Source organism: Oncorhynchus keta, unplaced genomic scaffold (assembly GCF_023373465.1).
Source record: "Oncorhynchus keta strain PuntledgeMale-10-30-2019 unplaced genomic scaffold, Oket_V2 Un_scaffold_25306_pilon_pilon, whole genome shotgun sequence".
NCBI lineage: Eukaryota > Metazoa > Chordata > Actinopteri > Salmoniformes > Salmonidae > Oncorhynchus > Oncorhynchus keta.
In genome coordinates, this window is record NW_026290885.1 from 2,501 (window position 1) to 17,500 (window position 15,000).

At 46.4% G+C, this 15,000-nt stretch overlaps 1 pseudogene; it reads left to right on the forward strand.

Moving 5' to 3' along the window:
* Positions 1-2,287: 2,287 nt before the first annotated feature.
* Positions 2,288-15,000, forward strand: part of LOC127928257 (low-density lipoprotein receptor-related protein 3-like) — a 55,487-nt pseudogene continuing 42,774 nt past the window's right edge.

The following is a 15,000-nucleotide window of genomic DNA, read 5'->3' on the forward strand; positions in this document are numbered from 1 at the left end:
GTAGTAGATAGTGGTGTTTAACTGTTGTCTCATTGGGTAGTAGATGTGTAGTAGATGGGTAGTAGATGGGTAGTAGATGAGTAGTAGATAGTAGTAGATGGGTAGTAGATGGGTAGTAGATGAGTAGTAGATGGGTAGTAGATGGGTAGTAGATGTGTAGTAGATGGGTAGTAGATGGGTAGTAGATGAGTAGTAGATGGGTAGTAGATGGGTAGTAGATGGTGGTGTTTAACTGTAGTCTCATTGGGTAGTAGATGGGCAGTAGATGGGTAGTAGATGGGTAGTAGATGGGTAGTAGATGGGTAGTAGATGGGTAGTAGATTGGTAGTATAGGTGTTGGGTAGTAGATGGGTAGTAGATGGGTAGTAGATTAGTAGTATATGGGTAGTAGATGGGTAGTAGATGGGTAGTAGATAGTGGTGTTTAACTGTAGTCTCATTGGGTAGTAGATGGGTAGTAGATGGGTAGTAGATGGGTAGTAGATGGGTAGTAGATGGTAGTAGATGGGTTTAGATGGGTAGTAGATGGGTAGTAGATGGTGGTGTTTAACTGTAGTCTCATTGAGTAGTAGATGGGTAGTAGATGAGTAGTAGATGGGTAGTAGATGGGTAGTAGATGGGTAGTAGATGGGTAGTTTAACTGTAGTAGTAGATGGGTAGTAGATGGGTAGGTGTATGGGTAGTAGATGGGTAGTAGATGGGTAGTAGATGAGTAGTAGATGGGTAGTAGATGGGTAGTAGTATGGGTAGTAGATGGGTAGTAGATGGGTAGTAGATGGGTAGTAGATGAGTAGTAGATGGGTAGTAGTTTAACTGTAGATTGGGTAGTAGATGGGTAGTAGATGGGTAGTATATGGGTAGTAGATGGGTAGTAGATGAGTAGTAGATGGGTAGTAGATGGGTAGTATATGGGTAGTAGATGGGTAGTAGATGGGTAGTAGATGGGTAGTAGATGAGTAGTATATGGGTAGTAGATGAGTAGTAGATGGGTAGTAGATAGTGGTGTTTAACTGTAGTCTCATTGGGTAGTAGATGGGTAGTATATGGGTAGTATATGGGTAGTAGATGGGTAGTATATGGGTTGTAGATGGGTAGTAGATGAGTAGTAGATGGGTAGTAGATGGGTAGTAGATGGTGGTGTTTAACTGTAGTCTCATTGGGTAGTAGATGGGTAGTAGATGGGTAGTAGATGGATAGTAGATGGGTAGTAGATAGTGGTGTTTAACTGTTGTCTCATTGGGTAGTAGATGGGTAGTAGATGGGTAGTAGATGGGTAGTAGATAGTGGTGTTTAACTGTTGTCTCATTGGGTAGTAGATGGGTAGTAGATGGGTAGTAGATGGGTAGTAGATAGTGGTGTTTAACTGTAGTCTCATTGGGTAGTAGATGGGTTCTAGATGGGTAGTAGATGGGTAGTAGATGAGTAGTAGATGAGTAGTAGATGGGTAGTAGATGGGTAGTAGATAGTGGTGTTTAACTGTAGTCTCATTGGGTAGTAGATGGGTAGTAGATGGGTAGTATATGGGTAGTAGATGGGTAGTAGATGAGTAGTAGATGGGTAGTAGATGGGTAGTAGATGGGTAGTAGATGGGTAGTAGATGGGTAGTAGATGGGTAGTAGATGAGTAGTAGATGGGTAGTAGATGGGTAGTAGATGGGTAGTAGATGGGTAGTAGATGGATAGTAGATGAGTAGTAGATGAGTCTCATTGGGACAGCAGCGTCTATAATCTCAGTATAAGGCTGTGAAGGCATCCTATTCCCCAGGGGCCCTGGTCAGATGAAGTGCTTCTAATGGGGAGACATTTGGGTGGTGGCCCGGTCATCTCGTCCAATAGGAGAGGAGATATTGATCTGTTGGAATCCTGCCACCCAACTCTTCTGCTTCTCCCACTTAGTAATGATCTCAGCATATTTCTGGGTCATCACACACACACACACACACACACACACACACACACACACACACACACACACACACACACACACACACACACACACACACACACACACACACACACACACACACACACACACACACGTTCATTCATTAATTCAATTAATGCACTCGCCGGAGTAGCTGAGCCATCAGGGATGATGTAATGCTTTTGTCAGTGCTTCCTGTTCCTCCTCCTGCAACTACACTTCCTGTTGACTCCTTAAACACGTCCCTCATGGGTGCTCCGATCAGATCATCTAGTGTTTGTCTGGAGGAAGGATCAACGTAGACACTATGACCATGTTTCCCTAAACCCTTTGTCTAACCCATGTCCTCGTCTGTCTCCCTGTAGTCTCCCCCAGCTTCCCTAACTTTGACCTGGAGGAGTCAGGTCAGTGTCAGGGGACTGGCTGCTCCTAGGACCCACCTGGAGAGAGGAGTACCGGGTGTGTGGCTCCCTCCTCCCACCTCCCTTCATCTCCTCCAGGGGAAGAGTCTGGCTCTACTTCCACTCACAGGCCAACAGCTCAGGACTGGCTCAGGGGTTCAGACTGTCTTATATCAGAGGTGAGAGACACTTCCTGAATAAATACATGCTTGGGGGGAGAGGAGGAGGTGGAGAGGGAGAGGAGGAGGTGGAGAGGGAGAGGAGGAGGTGGAGAGGGAGAGGAGGAGAGGGAGGGAGGGAAGGGAGAGTAGGAGAGGGAAGGAGGGAGGGAAGGGAGAAGAGAGGGAGAGGAGGGAAGGGAGGGAGGAGGAGGTGGAGAGGAGAGGAGAGGAGAGGAGAGGAGAGGAGGAGGAGAGGAGAGGAGGAGAGGAGAGGAGAGGAGGAGAGGAGAGGGAGCGAGGGAGAGGAGGAGAGGGAAGGAAAGGAGGAGAGTAGGAGAGATAGAGGAGGAGAAGGAGGGAGAGGAGGAGGGGGAGATTAGGAGGAGGGAGAGGAGGAGAGGGAAGGAGGGATGAGGGAGGGAGGGAGGGAGAGGATAAGAGGGAGAGGAGGGAGAGGAGGAGAGGGAAAGGGAGGGAGATGAGGGAGGTGAAGGAGGAACAGGAACAGGCTGATACTGGTAGGCCAGACAATGGAATGCACTGTGTTGGTTGCACAGAGAGCAGACTGGGTGTTCACCTTCTCTATCTAACTACCATCTGGCATCGATGGGGTCACTGATAACAGCTGTGGTGTTCTCCTTCTCTATCTAACTACCATCTGGCATCGATGGAGTCACTGATAACAGCTGTGGTGACTGGACCATCTGGCATCGATAGAGTCACCGATAACAGCTGTGGTGTTCATCTATCTAACTACCATCTGGCATCGATGGAGTCACTGATAACAGCTGTGGTGTTCACCTTCTCTATCTAACTACCATCTGGCATCGATAGAGTCACTGATAACAGCTGTGGTGTTCACCTTCTCTATCTAACTACCATCTGGCATCGATGGAGATGATAACAGCTGTGGTGTTCTCCTTCTCTATCTAACTACCATCTGGCATCGATGGAGTCACTGATAACAGCTGTGGTGTTCACCTGCTCTATCTAACTACCATCTGGCATCGATGGAGTCACTGATAACAGCTGTGGTGTTCACCTTCTCTATCTAACTACCATCTGGCATCGATGGAGTCACTGATATTAACAGCTGTGGTGTTCACCTTTCTATCTAACTACCATCTGGCATCGATGGAGTCACTGATAACAGCTGTGGTGTTCACCTTCTCTATCTAACTACCATCTGGCATCGATGGAGTCACTGATAACAGCTGTGGTGTTCACCTTCTCTATCTAACTACCATCTGGCATCGATGGAGTCACTGATAACAGCTGTGGTGTTCACCTTCTCTATCTAACTACCATCTGGCATCGATGGAGTCACTGATAACAGCTGTGGTGTTCACCTTCTCTATCTAACTACCATCTGGCATCGATGGAGTCACTGATAACAGCTGTGGTGTTCACCTTCTCTATCTAACTACCATCTGGCATCGATGGAGTCACTGATAACAGCTGTGGTGTTCACCTTCTCTATCTAACTACCATCTGGCATCGATGGAGTCACTGATAACAGCTGTGGTGTTCACCTTCTCTATCTAACTACCATCTGGCATCGATGGAGTCACTGATAACAGCTGTGGTGTTCACCTTCTCTATCTAACTACCATCTGGCATCGATGGAGTCACTGATAACAGCTGTGGTGTTCACCTTTCTATCTAACTACCATCTGGCATCGATGGAGTCACTGATAACAGCTGTGGTGTTCACCTTCTCTATCTAACTACCATCTGGCATCGATGGAGTCACTGATAACAGCTGTGGTGTTCACCTTTCTATCTAACTACCATCTGGCATCGATGGAGTCACTGATAACAGCTGTGGTGTTCACCTTCTCTATCTAACTACCATCTGGCATCGATGGAGTCACTGATAACAGCTGTGGTGTTCACCTTCTCTATCTAACTACCATCTGGCATCGATGGAGTCACTGATAACAGCTGTGGTGTTCACCTTCTCTATCTAACTACCATCTGGCATCGATGGAGTCACTGATAACAGCTGTGGTGTTCACCTTCTCTATCTAACTACCATCTGGCATCGATGGAGTCACTGATAACAGCTGTGGTGTTCACCTTCTCTATCTAACTACCATCTGGCATCGATGGAGTCACTGATAACAGCTGTGGTGTTCACCTTCTCTATCTAACTACCATCTGGCATCGATGGAGTCACTGATAACAGCTGTGGTGTTCACCTTCTCTATCTAACTACCATCTGGCATCGATGGAGTCACTGATAACAGCTGTGGTGTTCACCTTCTCTATCTAACTACCGTCTGGCATCGATGGAGTCACTGATAACAGCTGTGGTGTTCACCTTCTCTATCTAACTACCGTCTGGCATCGATGGAGTCACTGATAACAGCTGTGGTGTTCACCTTCTCTATCTAACTACCATCTGGCATCGATGGAGTCACTGATAACAGCTGTGGTGTTCACCTTCTCTATCTAACTACCATCTGGCATCGATGGAGTCACTGATAACAGCTGTGGTGTTCACCTTCTCTATCTAACTACCATCTGGCATCGATGGAGTCACTGATAACAGCTGTGGTGTTCACCTTCTATCTAACTACCATCTGGCATCGATGGAGTCACTGATAACAGCTGTGGTGTTCACCTTCTCTATCTAACTACCATCTGGCATCGATGGAGTCACTGATAACAGCTGTGGTGTTCACCTTCTCTATCTAACTACCATCTGGCATCGATGGAGTCACTGATAACAGCTGTGGTGTTCACCTTCTCTATCTAACTACCGTCTGGCATCGATGGAGTCACTGATAACAGCTGTGGTGTTCACCTTTCTATCTAACTACCGTCTGGCATCGATGGAGTCACTGATAACAGCTGTGGTGTTCACCTTCTCTATCTAACTACCGTCTGGCATCGATGGAGTCACTGATAACAGCTGTGGTGTTCACCTTCTCTATCTAACTACCATCTGGCATCGATGGAGTCACTGATAACAGCTGTGGTGTTCACCTTCTCTATCTAACTACCATCTGGCATCGATGGAGTCACTGATAACAGCTGTGGTGTTCACCTTCTCTATCTAACTACCATCTGGCATCGATGGAGTCACTGATAACAGCTGTGGTGTTCACCTTCTCTATCTAACTACCGTCTGGCATCGATGGAGTCACTGATAACAGCTGTGGTGTTCACCTTTCTATCTAACTACCATCTGGCATCGATGGAGTCACTAACAGCTGTGGTGTTCACCTTCTCTATCTAACTACCATCTGGCATCGATGGAGTCACTGATAACAGCTGTGGTGTTCACCTTCTATCTAACTACCATCTGGCATCGATGGAGTCACTGATAACAGCTGTGGTGTTCACCTGCTCTATCTAACTACCATCTGGCATCGATGGAACTGATAACAGCTGTGGTGTTCACCTGCTCTATCTAACTACCATCTGGCATCGATGGAGTCACTGATAACAGCTGTGGTGTTCACCTTCTCTATCTAACTACCATCTGGCATCGATGGAGTCACTGATAACAGCTGTGGTGTTCACCTTCTCTATCTAACTACCATCTGGCATCGATGGAGTCACTGATAACAGCTGTGGTGTTCACCTTCTCTATCTAACTACCATCTGGCATCGATGGAGTCACTGATAACAGCTGTGGTGTTCACCTTCTCTATCTAACTACCGTCTGGCATCGATGGAGTCACTGATAACAGCTGTGGTGTTCACCTTCTCTATCTAACTACCGTCTGGCATCGATGGAGTCACTGATAACAGCTGTGGTGTTCACCTTCTCTATCTAACTACCGTCTGGCATCGATGGAGTCACTGATAACAGCTGTGGTGTTCACCTTCTCTATCTAACTACCATCTGGCATCGATGGAGTCACTGATAACAGCTGTGGTGTTCACCTTCTCTATCTAACTACCATCTGGCATCGATGGAGTCACTGATAACAGCTGTGGTGTTCACCTTCTCTATCTAACTACCATCTGGCATCGATGGAGTCACTGATAACAGCTGTGGTGTTCACCTTCTCTATCTAACTACCATCTGGCATCGATGGAGTCACTGATAACAGCTGTGGTGTTCACCTTCTCTATCTAACTACCATCTGGCATCGATGGAGTCACTGATAACAGCTGTGGTGTTCACCTTCTCTATCTAACTACCATCTGGCATCGATAGAGTCACTGATAACAGCTGTGGTGTTCACCTTCTCTATCTAACTACCATCTGGCATCGATGGAGTCACTGATAACAGCTGTGGTGTTCTCCTCCTCTATCTAACTACCATCTGGCATCGATGGAGTCACTGATAACAGCTGTGGTGTTCACCTGCTCTATCTAACTACCATCTGGCATCGATGGAGTCACTGATAACAGCTGTGGTGTTCACCTTCTCTATCTAACTACCATCTGGCATCGATGGAGTCACTGATAACAGCTGTGGTGTTCACCTGCTCTATCTAACTACCATCTGGCATCGATGGAGTCACTGCTAACAGCTGTGGTGTTCACCTTCTCTATCTAACTACCATCTGGCATCGATAGAGTCACTGATAACAGCTGTGGTGTTCACCTTCTCTATCTAACTACCATCTGGCATCGATAGAGTCACTGATAACAGCTGTGGTGTTCACCTTCTCTATCTAACTACCATCTGGCATCGATGGAGTCACTGATAACAGCTGTGGTGTTCACCTTCTCTATCTAACTACCATCTGGCATCGATGGAGTCACTGATAACAGCTGTGGTGTTCACCTTCTCTATCTAACTACCATCTGGCATCGATGGAGTCACTGATAACAGCTGTGGTGTTCTCCTTCTCTATCTAACTACCATCTGGCATCGATGGAGTCACTGATAACAGCTGTGGTGTTCACCTTCTCTATCTAACTACCATCTGGCATCGATGGAGTCACTGATAACAGCTGTGGTGTTCACCTTCTCTATCTAACTACCATCTGGCATCGATGGAGTCACTGATAACAGCTGTGGTGTTCACCTTCTCTATCTAACTACCATCTGGCATCGATGGAGTCACTGATAACAGCTGTGGTGTTCACCTTCTCTATCTAACTACCATCTGGCATCGATGGAGTCACTGATAACAGCTGTGGTGTTCACCTTCTCTATCTAACTACCATCTGGCATCGATGGAGTCACTGATAACAGCTGTGGTGTTCACCTTCTCTATCTAACTACCATCTGGCATCGATGGAGTCACTGATAACAGCTGTGGTGTTCACCTTCTCTATCTAACTACCATCTGGCATCGATGGAGTCACTGATAACAGCTGTGGTGTTCACCTTCTCTATCTAACTACCATCTGGCATCGATGGAGTCACTGATAACAGCTGTGGTGTTCACCTTCTCTATCTAACTACCATCTGGCATCGATGGAGTCACTGATAACAGCTGTGGTGTTCACCTTCTCTATCTAACTACCATCTGGCATCGATGGAGTCACTGATAACAGCTGTGGTGTTCACCTTCTCTATCTAACTACCATCTGGCATCGATGGAGTCACTGATAACAGCTGTGGTGTTCACCTTCTCTATCTAACTACCATCTGGCATCGATAGAGTCACTGATAACAGCTGTGGTGTTCACCTTCTCTATCTAACTACCATCTGGCATCGATGGAGTCACTGATAACAGCTGTGGTGTTCACCTTCTCTATCTAACTACCATCTGGCATCGATGGAGTCACTGATAACAGCTGTGGTGTTCACCTGCTCTATCTAACTACCGTCTGGCATCGATGGAGTCACTGATAACAGCTGTGGTGTTCACCTTCTCTATCTAACTACCATCTGGCATCGATGGAGTCACTGATAACAGCTGTGGTGTTCACCTTCTCTATCTAACTACCATCTGGCATCGATGGAGTCACTGATAACAGCTGTGGTGTTCACCTTCTCTATCTAACTACCATCTGGCATCGATGGAGTCACTGATAACAGCTGTGGTGTTCACCTTCTCTATCTAACTACCATCTGGCATCGATGGAGTCACTGATAACAGCTGTGGTGTTCACCTTCTCTATCTAACTACCATCTGGCATCGATGGAGTCACTGATAACAGCTGTGGTGTTCACCTTCTCTATCTAACTACCATCTGGCATCGATGGAGTCACTGATAACAGCTGTGGTGTTCACCTTCTCTATCTAACTACCATCTGGCATCGATGGAGTCACTGATAACAGCTGTGGTGTTCACCTTCTCTATCTAACTACCATCTGGCATCGATGGAGTCACTGATAACAGCTGTGGTGTTCACCTTCTCTATCTAACTACCGTCTGGCATCGATGGAGTCACTGATAACAGCTGTGGTGTTCACCTTCTCTATCTAACTACCGTCTGGCATCGATGGAGTCACTGATAACAGCTGTGGTGTTCACCTTCTCTATCTAACTACCATCTGGCATCGATGGAGTCACTGATAACAGCTGTGGTGTTCACCTTCTCTATCTAACTACCATCTGGCATCGATAGAGTCACTGATAACAGCTGTGGTGTTCACCTTCTCTATCTAACTACCATCTGGCATCGATGGAGTCACTGATAACAGCTGTGGTGTTCACCTTCTCTATCTAACTACCGTCTGGCATCGATGGAGTCACTGATAACAGCTGTGGTGTTCACCTTCTCTATCTAACTACCGTCTGGCATCGATGGAGTCACTGATAACAGCTGTGGTGTTCACCTTCTCTATCTAACTACCATCTGGCATCGATGGAGTCACTGATAACAGCTGTGGTGTTCACCTTCTCTATCTAACTACCATCTGGCATCGATGGAGTCACTGATAACAGCTGTGGTGTTCACCTTCTCTATCTAACTACCATCTGGCATCGATGGAGTCACTGATAACAGCTGTGGTGTTCACCTTCTCTATCTAACTACCATCTGGCATCGATGGAGTCACTGATAACAGCTGTGGTGTTCACCTTCTCTATCTAACTACCATCTGGCATCGATGGAGTCACTGATAACAGCTGTGGTGTTCACCTTCTCTATCTAACTACCATCTGGCATCGATAGAGTCACTGATAACAGCTGTGGTGTTCACCTTCTCTATCTAACTACCATCTGGCATCGATGGAGTCACTGATAACAGCTGTGGTGTTCACCTTCTCTATCTAACTACCATCTGGCATCGATGGAGTCACTGATAACAGCTGTGGTGTTCACCTTCTCTATCTAACTACCATCTGGCATCGATGGAGTCACTGATAACAGCTGTGGTGTTCACCTTCTCTATCTAACTACCATCTGGCATCGATGGAGTCACTGATAACAGCTGTGGTGTTCACCTTCTCTATCTAACTACCATCTGGCATCGATGGAGTCACTGATAACAGCTGTGGTGTTCACCTTCTCTATCTAACTACCGTCTGGCATCGATGGAGTCACTGATAACACAATCAATACTCTGTGGGAGGAAAGGAGAGGTGCACTAAGCACAGCTTGTCCTATTTCACCCCAGGACGACGTGTCACGGATCAATAAGCAGGTATTGAGTACGTTAGTAAAGCTCTGCCATTGATCTGTATTGGCAGAAGACATTGATGAGCGTCGCCCTGTCCCCAACACCACAGATTCATCTGGGTAGTTTGTTGTTGGTAGTTTGTTGTTGGGTGGTTTGTTGGGTAGTGTGTTGTTGGGTAGTTTGTTGTTGGGTAGTTTGTTGTTGGGTAGTTTGTTGTTGGGTAGTGTGTTGGGGTAGTTTGTTGTTGGGTAATTTGTTGTTGGGTAGTTTGTTGTTGGGTTGTTTGTTGGGTAGTGTGTTGTTGGGTAGTTTGTTGTTGGGTAGTTTGTTGTTGGGTAGTTTGTTGTTGGGTAGTGTGTTGGGTAGTTTGTTGTTGGGTAGTTTGTTGTTGGTAGTTTGTTGTTGGGTAGTTTGTTGTTGGGTGGTTTGATGTTGGGTAGTTTGTTGTTGGGTAGTTTGTTGTTGGGTGGTTTGTTGGGTAGTTTGTTGTTGGGTAGTTTGTTGTTGGGTAGTTTGTTGTTGGGTAGTTTTTGTTGGGTAGTTTGTTGTTGGGTGGTTTGTTGTTGGGTAGTTTGTTGTTGGGTAGTTTGTTGGGTAGTTTGTTGTTGGGTAGTTTGTTGTTGGGTAGTTTGTTGTTGGGTAGTTTGTTGTTGGTAGTTTTGTTGGGTAGTTTGTTGTTTAGTTTGTTGTTGGGTAGTTTGTTGTTGGGTAGTTTGTTGTTGGTAGTTTGTTGTTGGGTGTTGTTGGGTAGTTTGTTGTTTAGTTTGTTGTTGGGTAGTTTGTTGTTGGGTAGTTTGTTGTTGGGAGTTAGTTTGTTTGTTGTTGGTAGTTTGTTGTTGGGTAGTTTGTTGTTGGGTAGTTTGTTGTTGGTAGTTTGTTGTTGGGTAGTTTGTTGTTAGTTTGGTAGTTTGTTGTTGGGTAGTTTGTTGTTGGGTAGTTTGTTGTTGGGTAGTTTGTTGTTGGGTAGTTTGTTGTTGGGTAGTTTGTTGTTGGGTAGTTTGTTGTTGGGTAGTTTGTTGTTGGGTAGTTTGTTGTTGGGTAGTTTGTTGTTGGGTAGTTTGTTGTTGGGTAGTTTGTTGTTGGGTGGTTTGTTGTTGGGGTAGTTTGTTGTTGGGTAGTTTGTTGTTGGGTAGTTTGTTGTTGGGTGGTTTGTTGTTGGGTAGTTTGTTGTTTGTTTGTTGGGGTAGTTTGTTGTTGGGTAGTTTGTTGTTGGGTAGTTTGTTGTTGGGTAGTTTGTTGTTGGGTAGTTTGTTGTTGGGTAGTTTGTTGTTGGTAGTTTGGTTTGTTGTTGGGTAGTTTGTTGTTGGGTAGTTTGTTGTTGGGTAGTTTGTTGTTGGGTAGTTTGTTGTTTAGTTTGTTGTTGGGTAGTTTTTGTTGTTGGGTAGTTTGTTGGGTAGTTTGTTGTTGGGTAGTTTGTTGTTGGGTAGTTTGTTGTTGGGTAGTTTGTTGTTGGGTGGTTTGTTGTTGGGGGTGGTTTGTTGTTGGGTAGTTTGTTGTTGGGTAGTTTGTTGTTGGGTAGTTTGTTGTTGGGTAGTTTGTTGTTTAGTTTGTTGGGTAGTTTGTTGTTGGGTAGTTTGTTGTTGGGTAGTTTGTTGTTGGGTAGTTTTTGTTGGGTAGTTTGTTGTTGGGGTTTGTTGTTTGTTTGTTTGTTGGGTAGTTTGTTGTTGGGTAGTTTGGTAGTTGTTGGGTAGTTTGTTGTTGGGTAGTTTGTTGTTGGGGTAGTTTGTTGTTGGGTAGTTGTTGGGGTAGTTTGTTGTTGTTGTTGGGGTAGTTTGTTGTTGGGGTAGTTTTTGTTGTTGGGTGGTTTGTTGTTGGGTAGTTTGTTGTTGGGTAGTTTGTTGTTGGGTAGTTTGTTCCTTGCTGTCCCCAGTCCACCTGACTGTGCTGCTGCTCCAGTTTCAACTGTTCTGCCTTATTATTATTCGACCATGCTGGTCATTTATGAACATTTGAACATCTTGGCCATGTTCTGTTATAATCTCCACCTGGCACAGCCAGAAGAGGACTGGCCACCCCACATAGCCCGGTTCCTCTCTAGGTTTCTTCCTAGGTTTTGGCCTTTCTAGGGAGTTTTTCCTAGCCACCGTGCTTTTACACCTGCATTGTTTGCTGTTTGGGGTTTTAGGCTGGGTTTCTGTACAGCACTTTGAGATATCAGCTGATGTAGGAAGGGCTATATAAATAAATTTGATTAGATTTGATTTGATTTGTTGTTGGGTAGTTTGTTGTTGGGTAGTTTGTTGTTGGGTAGTTTGTTGTTGGTAGTTTGTTGTTGGGTAGTTTTGTTGTTGGTAGTTTGTTGTTGGGTAGTTTGTTGGGTAGTTTGTTGTTGGGTAGTTTGTTGGGTAGTTTGTTGTTGGGTAGTTTGTTGTTGGGTAGTTTGTTGTTGGGGTAGTTTGTTGTTGGGTAGTTTGTTGTTGGGTAGTTTGTTGTTGGGCAGTTTGTTGTTGGGTAGTTTGTTGTTGGGTAGTTTGTTGTTGGGTAGTTTGTTGTTGGGTAGTTTGTTGTTGGGTGGTTTGTTGTTGGGTAGTTTGTTGTTGGGTAGTTTGTTGTTGGGTAGTTTGTTGGGTAGTTTGTTGTTGGGTAGTTTGTTGTTGCATAGTTTGTTGTTGGTTAGTTTGTTGTTGGGTAGTTTGTTGTTGGGTAGTTTGTTGTTGGGTGGTTTGTTGTTGGGTAGTTTGTTGTTGGGTAGTTTGTTGTTGGGTAGTTTGTTGTTGGGTGGTTTGTTGTTGGGTAGTTTGTTGTTGGGTAGTTTGTTGTTGGGTGGTTTGTTGTTGGGTAGTTTGTTGTTGGGTAGTTTGTTGTTGGGTAGTTTGTTGTTGGGTAGTTTGTTGTTGGGTAGTTTGTTGTTGGGTGGTTTGTTGTTGCATAGTTTGTTGTTGGTTAGTTTGTTGTTGGGTAGTTTGTTGTTGGGTAGTTTGTTTGTTGGGTAGTTTGTTGGGTAGTTTGTTGGGTAGTTTGTTGGGTAGTTTGTTGTTGGGTAGTTTGTTGTTGGGTAGTTTGTTGGGTAGTTTTGTTGTTGGGTAGTTTGTTGGGTAGTTTGTTGTTGGGTAGTTTACATTTACATTTAAGTCATTTAGCAGACGCTCTTATCCAGAGCGACTTACAAATTGGTGCATACACCTTATGACAACCAGTGGAACAGCCACTTGCATCTAAATCTTGTTGGGGGTGAGAAGGATTACTTACCCTTACTTACCCTATCCTAGGTATTCCTTGAAGAGGTGGGGTTTCAGGTGTCTCCGGAAGGTGGTGATTGACTCCGCTGTCCTGGCGTCGTGAGGGAGTTTGTTCCACCATTGGGGGCCAGAGCAGCGAACAGTTTTGACTGGGCTGAGCGGGAACTGTACTTCCTCAGTGGTAGGGAGGCGAGCAGGCCAGAGGTGGATGAACGCAGTGCCCTTGTTTGGGTGTAGGGCCTGATCAGAGCCTGGAGGTACTGAGGTGCCGTTCCCCTCACAGCTCCGCAGGCGAGCACCATGGTCTTGTAGCGGATGCGAGCTTCAACTGGAAGCCAGTGGAGAGAGCGGAGGAGCGGGGTGACGTGAGAGAACTTGGGAAGGTTGAACACCAGACGGGCTGCGGCGTTCTGGATGAGTTGTAGGGGTTTAATGGCACAGGCAGGGAGCCCAGCCAACAGCGAGTGCAGTAATCAAGACGGGAGATGACAAGTGCCTGGATTAGGACCTGCGCCGCTTCCTGTGTGAGGCAGGGTCGTACTCTGCGGATGTTTTAGAGCATGAACCTACAGGAACGGGACACCGCCTTGATGTTAGTTGAGAACGTCAGGGTGTTGTCCAGGATCACGCCAAGGTTCTTAGCGCTCTGGGAGGAGGACACAATGGAGTTGTCAACCGTGATGGCGAGATCATGGAACGGGCAGTCCTTCCCCGGGAGGAAGAGGAGCTCCGTCTTGCTGAGGTTCAGCTTGAGGTGGTGATCCGTCATCCACACTGATATGTCTGCCAGACATGCAGAGATGCGATTCGCCACCTGGTCATCAGAAGGGGAAAGGAGAAGATTAATTGTGTGTCGTCTGCATAGCAATGATAGGAGAGACCATGTGAGGTTATGACAGAGCCAAGTGACTTGGTGTATAGCGAGAATAAGAGAGGGCCTAGAACAGAGCCCTGGGGGACACCAGTGGTGAGAGCGCGTGGTGAGGAGACAGATTCTCGCCACGCCACCTGGTAGGAGCGACCTGTCAGGTAGGACGCAATCAAGCGTGGGCCGCGCCGGAGATGCCCAACTCGGAGAGGGTGGAGAGGAGGATCTGATGGTTCACAGTATCGAAGGCAGCCGATAGGTCTAGAAGGATGAGAGCAGAGGAGAGAGAGTTAGCTTTAGCAGTGCGGAGCGCCTCCGTGATACAGAGAAGAGCAGTCTCAGTTGAATGACTAGTCTTGAAACCTGACTGATTTGGATCAAGAAGGTCATTCTGAGAGAGATAGCGGTAGAGCTGGCCAAGGACGGCACGCTCAAGAGTTTTGGAGAGAAAAGAGAGAAGGGATACTGGTCTGTAGTTGTTGACATCGGAGGGATCGAGTGTAGGTTTTTTCAGAAGGGGTGCAACTCTCGCTCTCTTGAAGACGGGAGGGACGTAGCCAGCGGTCAGGGATGAGTTGATGAGCGAGGTGAGGTAAGGGAGAAGGTCTCCGGAAATGGTCTGGAGAGAGAGGAGGGGATAGGGTCAAGCGGGCAGGTTGTTGGGCGGCCGGCCGTCACAAGACGCGAGATTTCATCTGGAGAGAGAGGGGAGAAAGAGGTCAGAGCATAGGGTAGGGCAGTGTGAGCAGAACCAGCGGTGTCGTTTGACTTAGCAAACGAGGATCGGATGTCATCGACCTTCTTTTCAAAATGGTTGACGAAGTCATCTGCAGAGAGGGAGGAGGGAGGGGGGGGGAGGATTCAGGAGGGAGGAGAAGGTGGCAAAGAGCTTCCTAGGGTTAGAGGCAGATGCTTGGAATTTAGAATGGTAGAAAGTGGCTTTAGCAGCAGAGACAGAGGAGGAAAATGTAGAGAGGAGG